The sequence below is a fragment of the Mya arenaria genome, chromosome 17 (assembly GCF_026914265.1).
Source record: "Mya arenaria isolate MELC-2E11 chromosome 17, ASM2691426v1".
Classification (NCBI taxonomy): Eukaryota; Metazoa; Mollusca; class Bivalvia; order Myida; family Myidae; genus Mya; species Mya arenaria.
The window spans coordinates 1,756,250-1,769,295 of record NC_069138.1 but is presented as its reverse complement, the minus strand read 5'-3'; the positions used below and the strand labels follow the sequence as shown (position 1 = coordinate 1,769,295).

Genomic DNA, 13,046 nt, shown 5'->3' with positions numbered 1-13,046 from the left:
TTTTTATTATTTCGTTTCCATCACTCACGGTATGTTATTTTTCTTGCCATATCAAATGGGTACATATATAAAATTATATGTATGATAGCACTATCACGAACATATTATAGGTTAAACAATTATTTGTTATGTCAGTGATATTATTTATAAATGTTCTCTAATATTGTGTATTGACTTAATACTTTGTAAAAAATAAGCTCAACAAACATTCTTTGTTTCAGAATTCATCCATTTCAAATGATTCTTTGAAAAGGAGCCATTTTCTCGGTTCACTTATTGTCAGGGTTTAGGAGCTGTAGCTAAAAGCAGTGACGAAATTCGTTTACACTCTTAAATTGTGCTCAGTTACATTGAACACCTGCCGTAACTGAATGATAGCTTTACATTGATAAATAAGAAGTAAATATATCCAAATACTATTGCAAGGGGTATTTTTTTGCAAAAGTGTATAGCCCTTCACGCAATTCATGTAGTTTAAAAACTCATGCCTTGAATGTCATTATCTTTGATCAAGTATACGTTCTAAGCATTAGGAATGATATTGTTCATATTGTTTCATCCTGCTACCTGTTTGCATGTTTTTGTTCGTTTATCAAATATACGCATGTACTTTTCTTATCATGTCCACGTGTTTGTGAATGGAGGATAAAGATACTATAATAATGTTTCAAAGATGAATGCTAGATCGTTAAACACGTTGATTAAATATTAACATATTTTTAAATCACATTTATGAGAGTTAGGCGAAGATTTTGTGATGGAAATTATATTTGCTACTGTACAATAGAGGTTACTGCGTAGGAGACGAACATTTTCTTAAACCGGTTTAGCATCAAATCAAGTAGGACCTACTCCGGTGACCTCAGACGAACATTCGTGTAAAAAATGGATTGAAATGGACAATCATAAAATTTTGGGCTATGGACTTATTGAAGACAACTGTATGGTAGGTCTAAATGCCGTTTGTTTTCATGATGGTTTAAATGATAAGAATTGTTTGTTATTTTCTATCACGCACAGGTATGCGCCCCCCCACATAGTGACATTCCTCCGCAAAGCTTTGTCTGCTTTTTCCCCTCAAAATTTCCCCGGGAATGGGCGTAACCTAGGTTCCCTTTGGTGCGAGGACATTTTACCATCAGTTCATCCCTGCAAGGAAGGAATTTAAGCAGGCGTTAGTCCACCTAAATGGCCTTCAACGAGTCTTTTGAAGATTTTTAGACTATGGCAGACACGAGACAGGGATACATAATGTAGTTAGTGTCGGTTAGAACCAGCCTCCCGGGTACCCCAGTTGGTTAGAGCGCCGTGCTAGTGTTCCGGCGGTCGTGGGTTCGAGCCCCACACGGGGCGCACTTTTCCTCCCAGGTTTACTTTAATAACAAATGTCAAAATAATAAAAAAGTATCCCTGATCGCTAATTATTGTAGCTTTTTAAAGCCGGGGTTGGCTGGACCGAAAATCCCCAATATTCCCCGAACCTGGGGAGGCCATGGTTACAATTGACTGGTGCAATAGTTAGCAATAGACTTGTGTCAATTGAATTTAGTTTGAAGGATAAACAATAACACTTTTTTACCTTTTTTTCAAAAAATTGATTGCAGACATAGAAACAGTGATTCGTCACAATCGTGAGCTTATGCAGACATAGAAACAATAATTCGTCACAATCATGAGCTTATTTGTTTGTCATACTGTACCAAATTATTTGGGAATATTGTTAAGCACATGTTTTAATCAGGGCTTCTAAAACTTTGGAACCTTAATTGGTCCGGACCCGGCGACAACCCCCCCCCCCGCACAAAAAAATAATCCCCCCCCCACCTTTAAAACTTTTAATAATACCATTTTACCTCGGGACAATTTTTCAATAAGAACTCAGTCAAGTATGAAATATTTCCATTTTGGAAGAATGCTGTAGATCTTTTACATTTGAAGATTTGGAAATTATTATTGGTTATTCTTTCAAAAGTGTCAAAATTTGAGTCGATCTATGGTAATGCAATTAGTAGCTCAAAACTTTAATCCTTCAATTGTTATTTTAAAAACTGTTTTACTTAATGATAAAGGAAATTTATTCATTTCATTAAACAGATGTGCACAGGAAGGTACGCAATTCTAATTTTGTTAATTTTATCCAAAATTGAAAACTTATGGCTAAGTATCTGTAGATGTTGATATATATTATATATACAATTGACTTTTTTTATTGCTTATTAGTGTTGGGAATCAGACTGAAATATTACGTTAGATAATCGGTTTATGAAAACAATCAATGATCGATTATTAATCGCTTTAATCATTATTTAACTATCTTTGGTCATCATATATAAGGCATATAGATAAACTACATGAACCAGTTTAAGAAAAAATGTTCCCTTACAATATTATTTGTACATTTATTTGTATAAATTACATTATTTATTCAGAATGCAACTATACTTTAGTGTTTACAAGTTACTATTACAGATCATGAGACCGCAGGCTCTAAATTTTGTGTACGGTATTGAATACATGTGTAAAGTAAACACAAAGAAAAATATCAATTTCGTTTTGATAATCAGTCAGTAACAAGTAAAACAAGCAGTTGAATATTCTGTATGTTTTACAAGAACATTTTCTTTCAGAAAACTGAGAAAACTAAATTCTTACATGATATAAGAAGTAAACAATAACATTTTAAAACCACAAAAGTGTGATGTTGAGAACCAATCCTTTTGCAGTTAAATTACAAAGAAAATTTGTAATAAGCTACTGTAGTGAGCTACTGACATGATAATATGACTAGATAACACAACATAGTACCACATGAACATTTCAACATTAACATGTATTGACCAGAAACAAAATATATTTTCAAGACAATCTTTTAACTGGTAGTCGGTAGTGGTTACGTCTCTTGTTTCTATAATCGATTGTTCAAATTTCACTATCGATTGTCGCCGATGAAGGCCTTTCCGATCAATTGTCGATTATAACTGATCATCGGCACAACACTATTGCTTATACTTCAGTGTTTTGAGATTTCATTAAGTTTCAAGTAATATGTTTCATATACTATATCAATATAATTTCCATGTTCTTTTTTTAATAATGATATAGATAGACTATACTAATTAGTAATTAGTGATGTTCTGATGATCAATTATAATGAAAAAATAACTGGTATGTTCCTGAAATCAGTTTTTCTTCTTTCATCTTGTCAATTTTGTTTGGTTGTAATCATTAACAATATGGCTAAAGCAACAACAACATTAATAGTGTGTTTTTTTTGGTGAAATTTACTGTCTTACTGCCTTCTTCCCTAGAGAATACTAGTCCAGTTTTCACCATATTTTATGTTTTCCAGAATTGATAATATATGCATAAAAATATTTAAAACATGTAGTATATCGAATTAGCACAAGCCCACAACCCTGCACTGGTGAAAATTATGTCATCCGGGCTTGTTCTAATTCTGAATGTAATATAGCAGGGCAAAAATATGCCAAGCAATAGAGTAATAATTCAGGCTTGTTCATCCCGAACTCTAATTTCGATGATATATTTTGCCATTAAAATCTAAATTAGATATTTAAGCCTGATTTTGTATTTTTCCCAATGTCAACTTTTTTTCCCAAATTATATTGTACAGGTGGAAAAAAGTAATTCCATAAAATACAATAACTAGACATTTTCAATCCTTTACCTAACATAAGTAGAGTAAAGGATGATGAGTTTTTGTACAAGAATAAAATTACAAGTACGGTACCAGGTATTGTCAAAAAACATTTCTTCTATTAATAAACAGCAACGTGAGTGGAACCGATTACCAATAGTCAAACCAGTGTGTGTATACCATGTGACAAATTACGTCATATATGCTACGTCGGAAGGCAACATTTTGCTTAAAATGAACACTTAAATCAAAGATACCTTTTTTTTTACACCACCATTTTAAATAAAAAAGGGCAATCTATGCCGCTTAAAGATACCCGCATTTGTTTTATTACCGACATTTGATAAAGTCATTAGTTTCATCAAACACTTCGACAAACCCGTTTTCAAAATCATGTTTTGACAGTGCTCCGTCAGACGGCCTTATTGTGAAAAGGTTTGTCGAAGTGTTTAAAGAAATTAAACTCGCAATCAAACTCTGGTAAATGGCCGAAAGCAAGGCTCTGTAGGTGGCGTAGACTGCGCTTTGTTTCATGTAAAATGGTGAAGAAATAGTAAAGTTATCTTCGTTTAAAGTATTTTTTCAAATCAAAATATTGCCTTCTGACGTAGCATTTATGACGCAATTTATCACGTGGTATACACACACTACAAACAGGAACTGATTCCCAACACTTTAGTTCTTTAAGCATTATGTGCAACTCTCCAAACTTGCCCCAGGGTCTGAAGTAAAAAAAAATAACCTAATAAATATTCTGCTTTGTGGCATGTTATTAAATGCTTGATCAACACATATCCACAGAATATTATATATCTTAAAATGTCTGACCTCATCAAATGCATAAGAATCAGTTACTACAATTCAAAAAAAGATTTTGGTTTTAATTTTCTGTCACATAGCTTAGACTTTAAAATTCTAATTAGCTCTTAAAACATGATTTAACATAAGACATATATGCACTTGCCACTAGACCATTACAAGTTAAAAGGCCATAAATCACTGATTGTGTAAATCACTGATGGTGCAATCAATTGGAAACAAATGGAAATATTACTAGATTTTGATTGGATGCCTCCATTCAGAGTTTATTATACTGGTCAAGATTTTGATCCAATCAGATTGTTTGTTATACCTAATCTGATGACAAAACAATTTTTAGGCGGAGCTAAATTAGTCCCACCCTATCAAGAAAGGAACATTACTTTGAATTTGTGTCATTAAGAAACAAAACTATCTTCCATATTTCTGTACATTTTCCAAGCATTCTCATTCATTTAGAATGTCAAGTCTCATCTTTGATCCCATTTCTAAATGTAAATAAAATCCGGTATTGCTGTTAGCATTTCTTATTACATCATCATATCATTTTATGTTTAAATAATTGCTTTGCTTATTTATTAGACTAGTTAATAGTGAAACAGACAGTGTTTCTGTAATGAATATGGAATTCTTTATAATTGGAGATTTTGGAAATGGAAATTTAAGGGGTTTGCTTTAAGAATAAAGGCAATGAAAAATATTAGATTTTACATAAAAAAGTTGTTAAAATTCAAATCTAAATCATACTCTTTACCTGAAAAATATTTTTTTTATTCTTGAAGTAGAGATATATATGTCATATTTTCCATTTTAGAATTTTTAAAGAAAGTTGAAGAAAAAGAAATTTTAGAAAGAAAATTTTCAGTCATATGATTAAGTGAATATATCAGTTAGCTAGAGACCTAATGTTCTGCTTTGCTTTGCAAATGCTTTGTCTTTTTAATTGTAGTGCAGTGAAAGTTGTGTTTCTTTTATGAATATATATGGTACTCTTTATAATAGGAGATTTTACTTAATCATACACTTATTGAACAATTTGTTATAATATAAGGGAATGGTTTCTGGAGGAAAAATAATTAAAGTAATAGATTTTATAGTATCAAAAAGGCTATTGATTGAAAGTATTAAATTAAATCTTTATCAAACTCTTCACTTTGATAATAATTTAAAAATTGAATGATTCTAAAAATATCGAGCTATATGTAATAATTTAAACAAATTTGAAGAGCTTGAGAACCAGAAATCTTACTACTTTTAATATTTAGTGTAGCATCTTTTCTGTACTAGGTAGTGTCAAGGTTTTTCCTGCAGTCCTACTGTGGGGACATTTAAAAGTGTCTGACAAGTTTATGATATACACATAATGGTGTCACTGTTTCCCACCAGGATCATAAAAACAATAAGGCCGTTTCATAGTAACTTAAATTTAGACTTAGAAAAAGAAAACTTACAAGTATGGTGGTGCCTAGAATTATGCTATTTAAATGACTTATTAGTATGTGGAAAATGCAGCTATTATAATTTCAAAAACTTTAAGGTTTAAATGACAGTATATTAATTATAAATTATTATTCACAAGTAGTTTTAAGGTCCATATGTTTTAAATTTTATTGGGACTTTCCTTATAAAATGTGGCGGTGGGGGACAATATTGTGCGAGTGTTCTTCAGGGTTGGAGCTGTGGAGGATGGTATATTAACGTTGACACACTTTAATAATTGTTGACACTCACATAGGATTATCAAATATATATTTTGATATTTAAAATATCCAATCAAGTTCCATTTCTTGAAATACATATATGATATGTAAACGTGAATTAATCGCCAAATTATAATAAATTAAAGCTGCACTCTCACAGATTTACCAATATTACAACTTTTTTTATTTTTGTCTTGGAAAAAGCAAATTTTTGGTAAATATCTGCAAATCAATGATTGAAGATTGCTGACAAAAGCTAACATCAAAGATTGGCATATTTCGTTCGGAAATTAATGATTAATGGCTTAAGCCTTACTAACGATTTGAGAAAACTGCATAAAACATTAATATATATATGTGTGGCATGTTAGTATTAAAAGTTTAGCAACTAAAAAAGAACACAAGTCATGCATTCAGTGACATAAAACAATAAAATTGTATTGTTCCGAATTTAAGATATAAAGAAGAATATAGTAAAATTAATGTACATTTTTATTTATTTTTAATTCAATATACATAAATCACGGACCTATAAACCATAGTTTATAGGTCCATGACATAATATATCATTGAAGGCTACTGACCCTGATCAAATTTTGATAAGAAATATTTCAGTAGCAACTCTCTGACTGTTATCTTTGCCTTCATCTAAAAGCACCAAGTATTGTCATGGTAACTTTCTTTACTGTGTATAATTAAGATCTTAGTTGGTCATTTTCCTACTGATATTTATTAAATATAGTCAACTAAAGGGTGGTTATTGCCTGCTAATAGTTTAAATGATCTTATTGACAAAATAAATTGGAATGGTTGAAAAAAGCATATCATTAAAATTTGCTGTTGGAATATATTTTGTGGAATAAATAATATAATTATATAGAGATATATATAGTTAACTTAAATAAATTTTGTTTTTAACTAAATTACATAAAAAAAATGAATTGAACTGTTGTTTTTTCACACAAAAAATATTTGTTCATTCCTGGATCTTTTGATGAAACAAATGTGTTTTAGATCACCTGCATCATTGTCATAAAAAACATTAGCCTATTCAGATCACTAAAACTCAAAACATGTTCAAGAAGTGAAAGCCCAAAGTTGGCAAATACTGTTATATATCAGTGTGTGCATGTATACCACATTAATATGTGCAGTCACAAATGCTGCAACAGTAGGCAATATTCCTTTGAATGACTTAAAAGTTAAAACAGAAGACAACGTTTATTTTTTTTCACCGTTTTGAATTAACTTAAGGACAGACTATACAGCTGCAAAGAGCCCTGTATTTGTTTTCTTACTGGTGTTGATAAGGTGATTACTTTTCTCAAACACTTTAAAGCTGCACTCTCACAGATTTACCATTTTGACAAATCTTTTATTTTTTGTCTTTGAATGAGCCAATTTCTGCCAAAATATCTGCAAAGAAGTGATATAAGACTGCTGACATAAGATCTTAATAAACTTATTTTAATGGCATAAAGCATTACTAACAGTTTAAGAAAAATGCACAAGTATCCATTTTTTAAATTAAAATCGGTGATCTGATTTTTTGTCAGCACTCTTAAATCACTGGTGTCCATTCATTTTTGCATAAATTGGCTCATTCCAAGATAAAAAAAAAAAAACTTTTTCAAAACGATTAATCTGTGAGAGTGCAGCTTTAATAGACCTGTAAAGACTTGTCATAGTGTGCCAAGAAACTAAACTCTCAATCAAACTTTGATAAAAGATCAAATGCGGGGCTCTGTGTGTGCGGCATAGACTGTGCTAATTTTTATTTAATATGATGAAGAGCTAGTTAAGTTATCTTCATATGAAGCAAAAAAATGTTTCAATACCCTCTATGAATTTTCTTCACCGGATATTGATTCATAAAAAAACTTGCTGTAGGGTGCGGAGCTACTTTTCGCTATATGTCTAAATGGAAAAATCTTCTCCTCAGATCCTGCTGGCCTGTTTTCAAAATAATGTCACAGAAATGTTCCTAAGGTTACCATCTGTCAAATTTCTTTACCATATGTTGATCAATAAAAAATATGGTTTCAGAAGGGGGGGATTAGTGGATGTGGTAGTGGATCTTCATCAAAAGTGTTCAAATGTCCCTAAAGTGAAAGCCCTGAGTTATTTACACCCCATAAAGTAGTAGTCTTACACATTTATTTGTTCATGTTCTGTCAACAACTATGCCGTGTTATTTCAATTTTTATATAAATTATATTGTATTATGAAACATCATTGATAATATAATTATGTAGTATTTGAAAAAACAACAACTGCATACTGTTATAAATAAAATATGTATATTTTACCAATATATTATCGATGTTGGCCTGAATTTGTATTTTTCCGAAAGTCAATTTTGTTCCCCAATGTGCAAGGCACAAGCGGTGAAAATAATTCCAATAAAAGTCACTAATTATTATTATTGTTATTATTATTAATAAACTATTACTGTTTCAGGAGATAAACAGAAACACAGAGGTACTATACATTCTGATGGAAAAGACAACAAAAGCATCTCCCATCATTTTGGCGTGGCTCAGATCAAGAGGAGAAATTTAAAAAAGGTAATACATGAGCAACTAAGAACATGCAAGTTGCACTGGTTAGAGTGTAAGACCCATCTCGCTTCATGAGAATTGATAATCATCAATGTATTAAATCAAGAAATTGAAATGTAAGTGTCTTGTCTTTTGCAGTGTTTTTGAAATAGAATTTATTAAAAAAAAAACTAAATTATTTTTTAGTATGATTGTGAATGTGAGATGTTCTGATCATTCTCTCTCAAAACCAGAATTATAGCAAACATATTTCAAGTTGTAGATTTTTTTGTTTTACTTGTAAATATAGTTCTGAGGTTGTATTTTAGGCAAAGCCTTTTTTTCTGCTCAATACAAACTTATTTTGTAAGAATTATGGCCCTTTGTAATTTTTAAACAAATACATTTTTTAATGTTTTTGTAAGTCCATTATAAAGGGACATTTAATATTTTCACCAGCTGCATTATAAAGTCAGACCAAAAGTGTCCAGTAAGTGTTCAAACAATAACTTATTTAGAATCCTTTCTCAAATCTGGTGAGCAATATATATAGGGCCATCTCTTTGTTTGTATGACAAAAAAACAATAATCAATATTTGAGTTAAATTGACAAATATTGTTGTAAAATGTTTTGTTAAGACATACAATTGGATTACTTTTGGGTTAATAGGATTAAGGTTTCTGCACATAAAAATATTTAGAATAATATTTGGGTCAGTCGGTTCATGTTCAATATTACTGATAGTATAAGTGGAAGCAGTGACTTAAAATAAATTACCAAACAGTTTATGCTCAATTGCTTTGAGTTAACATACAAGATATGACACTTGGAATACTAGATCTTGGTGGCATAAATAAAAGACCTTGTTTTGTCACATTAACTTGTAATCAAGCACTAACTTCCTCTAAATTTTCTTCAGGTGATGGTTGGGCACACACAAGAAGACATAGATCACAGGCGTCTAGCCATATGAGTAGACAGGAGTTTCACATTCTGCCAGACTTACTTCCTCAGACGAGCAGATTAGGCTTCTCAAGATCACGCACTGCACACTAAGACATAGTCTTTGACTACAACAAGGCCTTAAGGGATGAAAGTACAGAGAGGTCCAATTGAAATCAATTCTGTGCTGCATCATTTCTTCATTCTGGAGGTTGATGGACATGATTTATGGCATCAAGTGTGCAGTTTGTCAACTAACTATCAACACAGCAGTCTTGTTCACCAGTGCGCAACTTGAGCTTTTAGCTTTATTGCTTGAAGCCACTGCATAAGAGGAGGGAAGGTGCAGGCTCATCAAAAAGTCTCAAAGTTGAAAATAGGAAAAGAAGTTTGTCAAGAGTGTGAATATTTGCTTTGAAAACAATTGTTACAATGATTTGGTTTCCTTTGAAACTTGATACATACTATATGTGTATGTTGAATGAATTGAGATGCTTAAATAAACAACCGCTATTCAAATATCAGGAAACTACATTTTTCATACTAAAGGGTAAATGATGTCGCCATTTCCTGTATGTATTTAAATAAGATATGTTTCCACAATTAATATTTTTAGAAACTATTTCTCAACGTAATGAAATAGATTAAATTTGTACAGCGTTATATGAGCTTAATATGTGTTTTCTGTTTCCTTAAAATTGATGAAAAATTGTCAGAAGGTAATGAGACCAGTATCCATTACTGCAATCATACAATAAAAAATACAGGGACAAGCCCACTGCTCATAGAATATAATTAAACCTTGTTTAGGGGCATGAGGCAAACAGAGTTACTTTCAAATGTTAAAGATGCACTCTCACACTTGGGAGGTTTTGACAACTTTTTTTCATTTTTAGCTCTACTGGCCAAAGGCCAGAAGAGCTTATGCGATGGTAATGTGTACGTAGTATGTGCGTCAGTAAACAATCCTCGTTAACATGATACATCCTTCAGTTTTGATTGTAACTTGATGAAACCTGTACAGTATCTACATATCCATTAGAGCTCGGTTCCAGCCAGATCCGCCCATGAATGCCAAGATTATGGGCCTTGATAATAAAAAAATAGTGTGTCAGTAAACAATTGCTCGGTAACACGATACAGTCTTCAGTTTTGATTGTATCTTAATGAACCTTGTCTTGGAGTATATCCATTAGAGTTCAGTTCCTTCCAAAAACCTGATCTGCCCATGTTTCCTGGATTATTGGCCTTGAAATTATTAGATGATAGGCCTTGATAGTATAAAAAAATGCTGTTTTGTAATAAATGCTTGCGAATATGATACAGTCTTCAGTTTTGAGTATTCAGATACCCATAAGGGGTTGGTTCTTTTCGAAAACAGTGATGTTGAACACACAAACCCAGCCAGTAGAGCATAGGCCCTTTTGGGCCTCTTGTTTGTTTTGGATGGGTACCATCCAATCGTTGCGAAAAATGCATGGAAACCAGTAATATAAGACTACTGACAAAATATTCAATCGCAGACTTTTCTATTTAAGTTAAAACATTGATGTTTTATGCACTTTTCTTAAACCGTTAGTAACATTAATCTTCGAAGGAAATATGAAATCTGGGATTTGATGTTTTGTCAGCAATCTTTTACCATTGGTTTGCTGATATTTACGCAAAAATTTGCTCATTCCAAGACAAAACAAAAGATGTTAAAACGGTATATCTGTAAGAATGCAGCTCTAAATGTTTTGGCAAACATGTTTTTGATTTGGCAGCACAATCAATCTTGAAAATTGCTTGATTTTACTGTTGTATTAGAAATTACAGGGGTAATGGGGGATTTTTTTAGTGTTTTTATTGCTTTTTGTGATTCATACAGTCATACTTCATTCCTCAGGGCACAACTTACAAATAGACAGAACAGGAAAATGGTCATTTTAAAAGGTCAAGGACAATGTAAGTTGAACAATCATATTGTTTATGGCTTGTATTTTTGGTATATTTTGTTGCATATATGCTATAAAAAAGTTGAAAGTTAAAACTAACTTCATAGTTGAAATCATTGCTTTCAATGGTTTTGTCAGTTGAGAAACAGCACTATTAAGAAATATGTTAATGGTACTTTATTATTTTAATCAATTTTAGATATTTGTATGAAAATTAATATCTTATTTTGTACATGAGACCTTTTAACAGTTATTTATAATATAACAATGTGTAAATGAAGCTTTAGATCAAAACTTAAAGCTGCACTTTCACAGATTGTCATTTTAGACACTTTAAAAAAATTGTCTCAAAAGCTGATTTGGTTATCATTCCTCTAATTCAGTCATATTAGATAATTCACAACAGAACCAATCAAACATGTTTGGTAAGACTGCCGAAAAGTTCATTTACATTAAATTGGTCGTACTGCTACTATACCCATAAAACATCATTTTAGCCATAAATATGACAAAATGCAATCTGATCTTATTTCAGTAGTCTTATATCACTTAAAATTGGTTCTATGCAAAAAAATGGTATATTTATAAACCAACAATAAAAGAGTGCCGGTAGTCAAAACGATCAATTAGTGAGATTGCAGCTTTAAATACACCTTTTTAAGACCGCTGTAAAATTCTAATGGTTTGCCTCAATCTTTAAAGCTAGCATACTGTTTAATTGACAGCCATACTTTTTGTTTAAAAGTGTCATGATATGTTTGTACAATGTGTTTATATAATTCATTAAAGAAGTCAAAACAAATTTGTTTATCATGTAATTTGTTTTCTATTATTTAAATGACCCAGACGAAAATTGGGAACGTCAGTGCTAGTTCTTTTACTGCTAATATCTAATGACGTTTCTATTGGTGTAGCAGCAAGGAGGTGTTACATTAAGGATGCATCATATAAACCAAATTATACATTCATATGCACAACATACAGGCGTGTAGCCGCCTATACGTGAATACGCTGCTGAAAAAAACATGGTTCTGAAAAAAAAAAACCGAAGTAGCAGTTTGCGAACTTGACTTCATGATCCAAAAACTGGTTATTTTCAAGTACAAAATAATGCACATCGAAACGCACAGAATGCACTAGATTACACCATGGTTTTCAAATTTTTCTGAGGGGTCATGCCCCCGAACTCCCCAGCACATTTATAAATCCACGTGAATAGAGGGGTAGCTACGCCCCTGACATTATTGAAACCACAGTGTGGCTAAACAACACTTGTATGTTTATCCTACGCAGTGATCTCCCATGGAAAATGCAATCGTCAAAGAATCTAAAGGGGATGTTTATATGGACTAGATTTGAAATACAAGTGTTTAAAAAAGTTGAGTTCACTCACGAAGAGAATCAACCATACTCCTCACTTGTTGGAGTAAGATGAAAAGTACACTTACC

At 31.7% G+C, this 13,046-nt stretch overlaps 1 long non-coding RNA gene across 1 annotated transcript; it reads left to right on the top strand.

The window, feature by feature from the left end:
* Positions 1-806: 806 nt before the first annotated feature.
* LOC128223753 (uncharacterized) lies at positions 807-9,737 on the top strand. Its single transcript, XR_008259346.1, has 3 exons — positions 807-946; positions 8,638-8,744; positions 9,638-9,737. It is a non-coding gene; the product is annotated as an uncharacterized LOC128223753 (long non-coding RNA).
* The last annotated feature ends 3,309 nt before the right edge of the window (positions 9,738-13,046 follow it).